General features: G+C 39.9%; 1 protein-coding gene across 3 annotated transcripts in view; it reads right to left on the bottom strand.

Annotated features, from left to right (window-relative positions):
- Positions 1 to 12,371, bottom strand: part of lpgat1 (lysophosphatidylglycerol acyltransferase 1) — a 50,891-nt gene that overhangs the window by 6,440 nt on the left and 32,080 nt on the right. The gene's annotated exons all lie outside the window — the stretch shown is intronic.

Consider the following 12,371-nt stretch of genomic DNA (forward strand, 5'->3'; position numbering starts at 1 on the left):
CAAGCAGTTTTAGTAGTTTATGACTCATAGAACTGTTTATTTCAGTTCCTCACCTCTCTGCAACAATGCACCTGGCTCAGTCCTCTCAGCTGCCTAGACACATCCTGAACCTCAAGGTTTCCACCAGGCTCTCACTGGTGCCATCCCCCTCACCTGCCCCCTCAGTTCCTGGGGCCATCCAGATGGCTCCATCCTCCTCAACTCCCAGGAACCATCCATCTAGCCATACCCCCTCAACTCTCAGGAGCCATCCAATAGCCAAGCCCCTTCAGTTCCTGGGACCATCCACATGGCTCAGTTTTCAGGAAACATCCACCTGGCCATGCCCCCTCTGTTTCAGGGGCCATCCACCTCGCCCCACCCCCTCAGCTCTGTAGAGCGAACCAGCTATCTAAAGCACTTGCATCTAGGGCCATCCCCCTCATAATGAAACATTTCAGGTGATACACTCAAGTTTGGTGATTCATAAATGTACTAGGAACAATATACCCATCAATCCATTCATTTTCCATACCGCTTATCCTACACAGGGAAGTGGGGGGGCCTGGAGCCTATCCCAGGGAACTCAAGGCAAAAGGGGAGACCCTGGACGGGATGCCAACCCATCACAGGACACAATCGCGTGCACACACACACACACACACACACACACACATTAGGCATATTATTTCAGCATACTCCATGGCATATTGGTGCTACGGTATTATGTGGTTTGGGAAACTGGATCATACATTACATTATCTATTCCAAACCATCATCTATTTCAAAAATCTCTTTCCATTTCCCATTACCACATCTTTTTTTTTATCCACACCTCAACTTTTCCAGTTCAGACAAATTTTAGACATGCTTTCTTCTCAAAAAATTCTCATTACAAAAGTTGGATGATACACTACTGAGGGACACTGCAGGAGGAGAAGAAAAATCATTAACGGTGAATCTGTGATTATGAGTCAGAGTCCAACCAAACCACGTGTGATTAGCAAGCTTCTGAAAAAGCACTACACTCTGCTCAGTGTTTTAAAAAAAGCACCACGCAGATGTGCAGCTTTCGAACTATTTCCGCTGATGAAGAGCTTGTGTGTGTGAACAGCTTGGCGAAATGCAGCCGTGGCACTGCAAGAAACGCTGAGAAGGAAACACAAACGGCTAACAGGCGACTAAATCCACCAACATCATCAATTATTCACCGGGAGATTGAAAAACAATACACATGCAGCAAACACAACAAAAAAACAACACACAACCTATGTGTACAAAACAGAGAGGGACTGAGGAGAACCTTACTTATGAAAATGTAAATACATACTGCTTCTATGACTGCAAAGAGTTTGAGAGTGACAAAAGATTAGAAAAATACAACACAATATTAGAGTTGTATACAGTGCCCTCTAGATATATTGGCACCCTTCACAAAAATGATTGTATAAAATATATCTTAGACATAATAATTCACATGTTCCATTCAAACAACAAGAGAAACTATATTTACTTGAGCAAAAAAAAAAAAAAAAAAAACCAAAACTTTAGAACGTCTCATTAGAACTTTACAGTAATAGTATTTTCTCTCGAAAATATGTCACAATGGTCAAAACTCCTTAGAAATAGTTTAAATAAATGGAAACAAACTGTCATTTTTGAAAAACCTATAAATAAAATATTATGTTTCTTTTGCTTCAACCAGGTCTTGTTTCTCTGGGGTATAAATATGAGGTTGCACACCTGTAAAATCCCTTCATCCTCCATTACTAAAAATGTGCAACACAAAAGGACAGATAGTTGTTGACCTGCACAAATCAGGGAAGGCTTAAGGTTTCACAGTCATTTACACATCCAAAAGAATGAGGTCCAAAAGTCTGAGAGCACACTGAAAATCTAATTTTTTTCATTTAAAACTGTAAATATTTGAGAATTGAGAAAAGGCGATTTGAGATATTGACCATGTTAACTCCTTTGTAGAAAAGGTCAGATTTTCCTTAAGCATTATTCTTTGAATTATCTACTGAAGCATGTGTTCAGACTCTGAGACATTTGATCTCACATGGATAATCAGGTTTTATACAAACTTCTGGAGTGGATGCCAGCTCAAGTGCACACTGTCATCAAAGCAAAAGAGGGATGCACCAAATACTAAGAAATTCTGAAATTCATGTAAATATTTCTAAGAGTCTGCTTTTCACTCAAGTTACTGTTAATATTATAATTTTTATTTAATATGAGAAATTCAATTAATGAAGAATGCAAGATAAAAGCATTTTCACTGATGGTCTCAGATCTAAGACCATAATCTTGCTATCAGTAATCGTAATCATGAAAGCTAAAATTTGAGAGTGTTCAGTAAAGCGGCCTCCGCATGACTCTAATCAGCTGAGCGAGCTCTCTAATGGATGTTTACTGCTCGCTGATGATGCTGTTCCTGTTGAGTGAAAAAAATCACAGCTGCTTTCACAGCCTGAAGAAAAATCAGGCAGAGAGTGTTGGGAAACAGAAGAACTGCTATTTACACACACACACACACACACACACACACACACACACACACACACACACCATATCATGATGATGGTAAATTAATTTTAAAATTACTGACTTATAATTGAATTATATTTATATATTATAATTGACTTATTGAATTATATACACTTAACGTTATATACACACCATAACTGTGAATAATGTGCATGATGGTGAGGGATGGCGGTGTGAATCTCACTGCCACACCTCCCATGTCCTGAAGTGAACTCACTATTCAGTCATTCAGAGAGGCAGACTTTAACCAGCTAAACTCGATTTGGAAGCATACAGCACATTTCACACTCGTATTTAATCAGATTATTCCTTATAACTCTGAATCGATGAGTGGAGATGATGGAGTGAACCGACTCGGAGCTCGCTCTGTACTGCCTGATAGCTCAGATTAGCCTGCGCTGTTTACAGGGTCTTATTTCACTTTTATCCAATTGATTCGGAATTGTTCTAGGAATTGTTGTTGGTCCTTTTCTTACCATACGTGGTTGGAATAATAATAACTATATCTATATTTCCAGAAGCTAATACCTTTTATTGCATGTGCAATAAAAGACACAACAGTGAGGGACTTCAATCAAGCAACCAACCTATCAATCAAAAATGTAATATCTTTCTTTCTATCATGTCTTTAGACACACATTAGTTTCTACATTATGTTCTATCCTAAGTAGCCAGTTGGTATTTGGCCCAACTAGAAGATTTTACTTGGACCACAGGGAGGAAATGTAAGATCACGCAGTAAAAAAGTTACTGTAGGTAAATAAGTTAAAATGAATCTGAATCATTAAATGGCCTGCATGATGGTGCAGCGGGTAGCATTGCTGCTTCACAGCTCCAGGGTTCACGGTTCGATCCTGAGCTCGAGTTACTGTCTGTAAAGTGCTTCTTTAAAGTGCTTTAAATTGTCCCTAGGTGTGAATGATTGTGTGTGTGTGTGTGCACGTGGTGCCCTGCAATGGACTGGTGTCCCATCCTGGGGGTATTCCCACCTCCTGCCCAGTGTTCCTGGGATAGGCTCCAGATCCATTGTGACCCTGACCAGAATAAGCTATTACTGATGATAATAATAACAAGAAGAAGAAGAAAAGGAAGAATGAATGAATAACAATAATAGATAACAGAAAGATAAAACTTCTTAAATTACCTAAATTGCTGGTCTTTTAGATCTATCCCAAAAGGCACTTTAGAAAAGAATGAGAGTGGTAGTAAAGATATTTGTGCTGGTAGAGACGTAACTTCAGGACGTCTGTGCAACTGTGTTTGATCAGCACTATTTTTAGCTAAACCCGTATGCACCAGCTCAGCGCACATGGTACCTAGGTAAGAAGAGTAGCCAAATTCAGCATGGCTTCTTAAGTACAGCACAGCTTGCTTGGTGGTGGAACATATGACAACAGGGATGATAATATAGTAATCGGCTGAGCTGAGTGGTGAAAAAGCGCTATAAATGTGGCCCAGAACAACCGACTTTCTCTGGAAGAGGCTGTTACACTGACATCATGTTTACTCACTGCCTTTTCAATCAAAACCTAATAACATTTATTTACAAGACAAAATGAAACGAGCTCTTTTTCCATCTAGACTATATGCTGTGTTGAGAAGCTTATTGTGTCACAGAGTTCAAATATTTGTTTTCCTGTTTGAACCTGTTCTAAAGCTTGTAGACACTTAAGTGTACAGAAAATATCAGACAAATGTTGCTATGCAGTGTTGCAATTTATCAGCGTTGCCTCCCTCTGAACAGTGTTGTGGTATTTGGTTTAAAAAAGGAAATTGTGTCAGATCACAATGTCTTGAGCAAGCTGTGTTCCCAAAGTCTACAGTGATGTCGACTCCTTGAGCTGATGAACTACTGGAACAGCCCTTAAAATGGCAAAGGGGATTCAAGCATGGGGAAAATGGAGAGGAAAAGTTATAAATAGATTTAGGATGCAGCCTGGTAATGGTAATGGAGCCATATTAGCATTCATTAGCATGGAATCAGATATAGTGTAATGCAGCAACTTCTTTAAACAGCATGGTAATGCAGATCTATGCAACCCTGTACTGTACAACCAGGATATCAGGAAACTTGTATAACAACATGTCAGTTTCTTATTGATAACTATTACAGATATACAATAATAGTTAGTAAGCAGCTAGCATAAATCTGTCCGGGCCCAGCTGTGATTGAGGACTCAGGGCTTTTAGCTCAAGTCACTGAAGTTAAGCTACTTATTCATTTTTATCAGAAGGTGACACTTCAGAGTTATCTGAGCAAGATGTTTCATTCTCAAAGTGTCTGTGTGTGTGTGTGTGTGTGTGTGTGTGTGTGTGTGTGTGTGTGTGTGGCCCCAACAACACTTTGTCTCCTGCTGGGCTAAAAACAGCTTTCAGGCAGCTTCACAGTCTCACACTTGTGCCCAGAATACAGAGGTAGCATCTTTTCCTTAGCCTAGCAAAACTAAACTAGCATTTTTAATAGCAAAGTGCTTTTCAATGTAACTGGTAAATTCATAAAAACCCTGATTAATTCTATCACATTTTAATTTAACTTCCTTTCCTGAGAATCACATCTGGAATTGTGTATTATGATCAGAAGAGTGTGAAGTCAAACCTTTTGGCCACATACACCATTAGCACATTTAGAGAGAAAATTGGGACCAAGTACAAGATAATGGCCCCAAAAGCCACTGTTAAACATTGGGGGTGTTGGTGTGATGCAGCTGGTGATCAAGGGACTATAGTGAAGACTGAATCACAGTATGTAGAAGAATATTTTAGCCAAAAACCTGGTTGCCTCTGCCAAGAGATTGAGACTTCCTCGTAGATGGACCTTTCATTAAAATGAATAAATAAATAAATAAATAAATCAACATACATATAGATGCAGGACACAAAATCAATGTTTGGAGTGGCGATCTCAGTCTCTGGATTTGAGCCCTATTGAAAACCTCTGGTCTGAAATGAAGAGGACGTCTACTTCTGTAAACATAACAATATATCTCTAACCTTGTTAGACATTACAGGAAGAGACTCAGTGCTGTTAAAATAGTGTTAAAATTAAAACTACACAATGTCCACGTACATTATATGGCCAAATGTATATTGACACCTGAACGGCACACATATATGTGCTCACTGAACATCCCATTCCAAGTTTAGTCCCCTCTTTGCTGTTATAATAACCTCCACTCTTCTGGGAAGGCTTTCCACTAGATTTTGGAGTATGGCTGTGGGGATTTGTGCTCATTCAGCCACAAGAGCAATAGTGAGGTTAAGCATTGATGCTGGGTGAGGAAACCTGGAGTGCAGTCAGGGTTGAAGTCAGGTCTCTGTGCAGGACACTCGAGTTCTTCCACACTAACCTTGGCAAACCATGTCTTCATGTAGCTCATGTTGTGCACAGGGGCATTGACATGCTGGAACAGGTTTGGGCCTCTTAGATCCAGTGAAGGGAAATTGTAATGCTACAGCATACAGTGACATTCTATACAATTGTATGCTTCCAACTTTGTGACAACAGTTTGGGGAAGAGCCACATATGGGTGTGATGATCAAGTGTCCACATACTTTTGGCCATATAGCGTACGTTTAAGTATTGCTCGCTGCATGGGTTATTAATTGTTTTTGATCAATTCTTTAATGAATGATGCCAATAATTCTAGAGTTCATTGTAGCTGGGTGCAGTAGTAGAAGTTAGTAGTAGAGATTATGGCATGAAGGCCTGATTCTGCCTGATTAATCCTGATTCTCATCATAGCACTTAGCAGCCAATAAAATGTAATTAAACAAACTAAGGGACTAGTTCATTTGACATCTGGGGAAGTTTAATATTGAGGACTTGTAATGATGATGTAATTTATGAATACCATAAGGAAAATCTCAGGGTCAACTACGGTGGAAAACCTCAGGGTCAACTACGGTGAACGCTGATAAATATTTGAGTATCTATGATGTTGATGAGCACAGCAGTCTACATACACAGAGTAAAAGTCTAAAAGCCTTAGCAGTGCCATGCAGGGCCTAAGAGGAAAGAAAGACATTCTGACTTCTCCTTTATCTTTCCTGTAAACCTCCTGTAAACCTGTGGTTGTCAGTTCCTTCAACAAATACACTGAACACTGAACAGTCACCCACACACCTCCAACATTCAGCACATCTAATGAGGACACCGAAGAAATGTTCTGTTTCAAGAGGAACACCCTACATGCTCTCTGCATACACACAGACATTCACAGCACATACACACACACATAAATGAGTTTAGTGAAATTATTATGGGCTTTTTATCCCTCTTGACCTGGGCTATAACATCATATTATTATTTTTTTTTTTTTTTACCCCATGATCCGTACAATTATACTGATACGTGTGACACTCTCATGTATGCTGGGTGGATGCCAGGTAGTAGTAGTAGTTAGTAGCACAGATTATGGCATGAAGGCCTGATTCTGTCTGATTAATCCCGTTTCTCATCATAGCACTTAGCAGCCAATAAAATGTGATTAAACAAACTAAGGGACTAGTTCATTTGACATCTGGGGCAGTTTAATATTGAGGACTTGTAATGATGATGTAATTTATGAATACCATTATTGTGTAATTACTCCACAAAACATTGTTATTTGCGATGTATATAGTCAGCTGTGCTTTGTGCAGTTCCAGATCCTGACACACTTCTACTGCTCAGGCTCCTCTCACCCTCCGGATCTGTCAGATTCATGTTCTGGACCTTTCTAAGCTCCTCTAGTTGTGGATAATCCCACGTGGATACTGTAGACTCGCATAGATATATTCTTTGCTCAATCCGAGACTCCTATTCTTAATGTGATCACACTGAACATTCTGTATCCTTTCAACATGATTTATAATCGCGCTATCCGGTGTCACCCGAAGAGGTTCCCTATTGAGTCTGGTTGCATTTATTTGGGCCAAATACACTTGATGCGCAGGTCCTTCTCTTTTTTTGTTGCTCACACACACATGCGCGCGTACACACACACACACACACACACACACACACACACACACACACACACACACACACACACACACACACACACACACACACACACAAAGCCTTCATTTAAATAATAATTAAAAAAAAGTACATATGCGATGTTGCCTTCTTTGCATGACTGGCCATATGCCTACTGCCCTTGAATGCTGCATACCTAGTGAGCTACATCTAAAATAAAACACAGGGTAGTCAGGATATCTGTAAGCATCTCTGATATTAATATCACGCATGTGATCATTAAAATAACAGAGCATTGGCAGATAGTAATTTTGCGGTATATAAAGAGTTGTTAGACATCAGTTCAGTGACAGCAGAGCAAAAACAGTATGTGAATGTGAAATGAAATCTTCAGAAGCTCAACAGCAGGAGAATGTAATCAGACTCAACAGCAGGAGAATGTAACCTGACCTTGTTTAAATTCGGTTTGGTTTTGGCTTTGGTGATGGATTAAAAAATGTTTAGCAGAAAAAAAGAAACCCAGATAACCAGTAGTAACAAAAATTGCCAAATGATAATTTGCTGTGACGAGACAAGCTGATCTACGGTGACTATCTGTCCTGATTTATTGAACAACTAGCACTTTGTGTTTTCTTGCCGTCATCAATATCAACTTGTGAGCTATGTGCTGTAAGACCTTAGAGGTGTTATTCCTGAGGCTATCACCATGGCAACATTTACATAGCTGCATGTTGTCTTCAGACGCCCCTTTGCTACATCATCATATACTAAACTTACCCCAAATTTCACACTAGAGCCTGATGCAGGATGGCTGTAAACTCACTGAGCTTCAACACTTTACACAACCACCCAACTGACACACTGTGAGCTTACACACACCTCTTACACTGTTATATATTTCCCAACTGGTCAGCTGTGCTTGTGCTCTTTACTTCACTTTAACTGGCTTTGCTGAGCTCAGCTGCCATCTGCTCGGCCATTTCTGCACTTCCTCAACAATCGAACGTGCTCCTGAGCTAAGCGACATTCTGTCCTGTCCTCTTTACATTCTGCACTGGTATTTATGCTGAAGAATCAGAATGAGGAGGTAACATGGTTACATTTAGTTATTAATAAAAACACTGAGGAAAAAGAATACACAGACAGGGATAGACAGACAGAGACAGACAGACAGACAGACAGACAGAGACAGAGACAGACAGAAAGACAAATAACCACATGCATGGACAGACAGGGACAGATAAACAGAGAGACAGACAGACTGATAAAAAGATTTATAGCCACATGCATAGACAAACAGGGATCAATAGAAAGAGACAGACAGGAATACACAGACAGACAGACAGACAAACAGGAATACACAGACAGACAGACAGACAGACAAACAGGAATACACAGACAGACAGACAGACACACAGATATACAGCCAGATGTATAGACTGAGAGGGATAGTTACACAGAAAGACAGACAGACAGACAGACAGACAGATAGACAGACAGATAGACAAAACTGATGGGCAGCAACAGACAAACAAGACTGAGCAATGGACAAACAGTCAGGAATCTGTTGTGATTAAATGAATAAATCATTGAAAAAACAGTGAATAAGCAAGGAGTCCAATCACACACCCTGGCTGATGGCCACGTCTCATTAAATCATTCATACAGTCCTGTTCCAATCACCCAAGTGCAGAGAGCCGGACTCCCAACCTCACTCACCTGTTCACCTGAAACCCACAAACCCCAGCCGGTAAAACAATACCACAGAAAACAGCAACACAGGAACAGTGCTGACTAGAAGGCTGTGGGTTCAAATCCCCCACTTCTGGGCTTTGATTAAGAACCTTAACCTTAACTGCTCATCTCTACTCTTGACTGGATTTCCAGGATTCTGTGCAGAGCAAATACTCCAAAATGTAGATTCAAAATAAAGACTCTATTAATATTACATATCAAATAGTACATAAAAGCTAGTCAGTGCCAGACTGTAACAGATGAATAATGAGACAATGAGACGATGCATGCAGATGAGAATGAGACAAATTTTTGGTGCTCTCCAAAAAAAAACTTCACTGCTATGTGAATGTAGTTTTTCTTCCACACAGCATCTTGTCATCTCTATTTTTTTCACTTGTGTATGAGAGTTAAGTGTAACCTTCATCATACAATCTATGCAGTATAAACGTAACTTTCAATTAATTTGAGTGTCTAGCCAAAAATATTGTTATCTGCTAGTTATTCAGTTTGATTCTGTGGCTAGGCAAGATTTTTTCCCCCATGTTCTCCCCAGCTTCGTCACCTGCCAATTCCCATCCACCAGCCAGCTCTGTCTTATCATATGACAGCTGTCGACCCGGGGAGGGTGATGGCTGATGTGTTTCCCCCGAGACATGTGAAGCCAAACAAATGCATCTTTTTAAACTGCTGCTCATGCCACGTCACAGGGCAGCATAACGGAGAATGTTATCTACCCTCTTCCGCATACATGAGTTCACAGACACCCATGATTGGCTAGTGTCATGTGATTGACAGGGTAGAGGGAGTATTAAATCCCTCCCACCCAGAAAGCACGGACGAATTTGCTCCCTTGGCTCTCGACCACCGATGGCTGGGGCAAATGTTTTTTGGTTGCGTTACTTGGGAGCGTACACAAATTTTTAATTGGAATGTCCTATAATGGTATACAACCACAGTATTTCATGATCCAGTGAAGGTGTCTTAAACGGAACTTCATAATTGTATGAGAAATATAAGTTTTTCCATTTTTATTTACCCACAGTAATCCTCATACTACACATCTGCATCATCCATCATGTATATGGTTTATATGCTCAAACCAGAGTGTCTACTGAAAAACTGCAATAATAAAAAGAACTTTATATTTTCTCACCCTGGGATCTTCTCAGAGTGAGTGCATAGAGTGCAGTGTGCAGCGCTCACCCATAAAGACACCGTTACTCACTTACAGCTCAGGTTAGGGGCGATAGCTATCACCTGCCAACTTTTATTTCAGTTCCTGCCAGGTAATAAGGACAAGGCAAGTGTGTTGGTGTCACAGTTTGACCGACTGTTAACATTTATAACAATCAGCTGATAACTTGGTGAAACTGGTTACTGTTCACACTACAGGACAATGACCAAAATTTCTGACATACCGCAAGTTCATCCAGCCTCTGCAAACAGCCTCGTGGTATTTTTGCTTAGTAAAACAAAACATACTCCTTAATTAGATGTCCCTCTCTTCCTCTTAATTCACTTTAATTACAGCTTGACAGCCAGCTGCTATATAGGATCCTTCCCTAATTATATCGATATGGTGTTATACTCGGAGGTGTGATATTCTTACTAACACATTGCATACTAACTGATAATATAATACAATCAGTTGTCATGATACCTAATACACACTAAGAACTAATATAATATTTAATACAATAATATAGTATTATATTTAAGATTAACATAAAGTAATACTGGTGACTGAACGGAACAGTAGTTTCCAGTAGTAGTTAAAAGATAGAACATGCCTGGATTAAATCACATACTTGGAAAGGAGCTGAGGGTGTTTCTGCAGATGCTCTTGGGAGAACTGAGTCTCCAGACATTTGTGCCCTGCTACATAAAGTTTCCATCCCCCATCCCTTCTGGTTAAAAAAAGAAAAGGAAAAAAAAGAAAAATTTGCCTATAGTTCTAACTTTATAAAGGTAATATGAAACGTGAGCATATCCCTCCCTTCCTCAATCCCAAATATAAAGCAAGGCCAACAGAAATGTAAATTACATAAACCACAGAAACCAGAAATCAAAGTTTTATCGTGACCCTCTTGGTCTCCAGACCTGATATGAGAAAGATAGTGAACTTGTGACCTGATCTGAATAACGGCTAGTGATCTAGTGACCTGATCTGAATAACGGCTGCAGCACGTCTGACATAGTTTGTACAGGTTTCTGGCCACAAGCTTCAGGCTAAGTGACAGTTTCAAGCATGTTCCAAATGAGTAAACAAACTTTTAAACACTGATACACAATAAGTTTCTCAAAGCAAGTTGAAAGAAATAGCAAGGAAGTTTTTAAATGTTATTTAAGAGCTTTCTTTGAAATAGTTAATAGTTGATAAATGAAAAGGTATATGGTTTCTCAGTTTCAAAGGAAGTCAATTGAAAGTAGGCACATACTGGTCATGTTTAGTGAGACAAACACCAGACCTTATAGTGAAAGCTAGTGTTGCAGTTTGCAAGACATAGAGAGTTTTCACGCTTGGTTCGAATACTTGACTGCACAATCAGGACCGATTCTGGGCTTGTTCGTATTATCACAAGTTTACCATCACAAAGAAGAATTCCTTCCACGACTGTGGAATTCCCTCACATTAGTGCATGCTGGGCTGCAAAGTGGTAGGCATGAGTTTCATCCGTTTGCCATTTATTAATTATTTTCCTGTGGTACCAACACTCATGTTGCATCACAAAAGTAGAAACAAGACATAACGTGACAAGTTGAACCAACTGCGTTACTTAACAAGACAGCCCTGAGCAAGCATAGCTTCCATAACTGATGTGGACTCCACCATGGTTCATTTAAACTAACTCCAAACCACTGTTTTCAAGAGAGCCAAGGATCGGGTCTGTGGACTGCTCCCGGGCTCAAAAACAGCATTCACACTTTCATTAACTGTACCAAACTCTGGGCTCAAATGGCCCCAAATCCAGAAAAACGTACAAGTGTTAAAACCTAAGTAGTGTATAATGTGTAGTGTATGAGGTGGCAATGAGGTCTGACTGAGGGGCAACTGTTACAACTGAAAGGATCCAAAAGCTGCTCAGTAGATATAAAAGCAGTTGGAGGCACTTACAAAAGCAAAGACTGGTATTATATTATTTAT

This window comes from Pangasianodon hypophthalmus, chromosome 19 (assembly GCF_027358585.1).
Source record: "Pangasianodon hypophthalmus isolate fPanHyp1 chromosome 19, fPanHyp1.pri, whole genome shotgun sequence".
NCBI lineage: Eukaryota > Metazoa > Chordata > Actinopteri > Siluriformes > Pangasiidae > Pangasianodon > Pangasianodon hypophthalmus.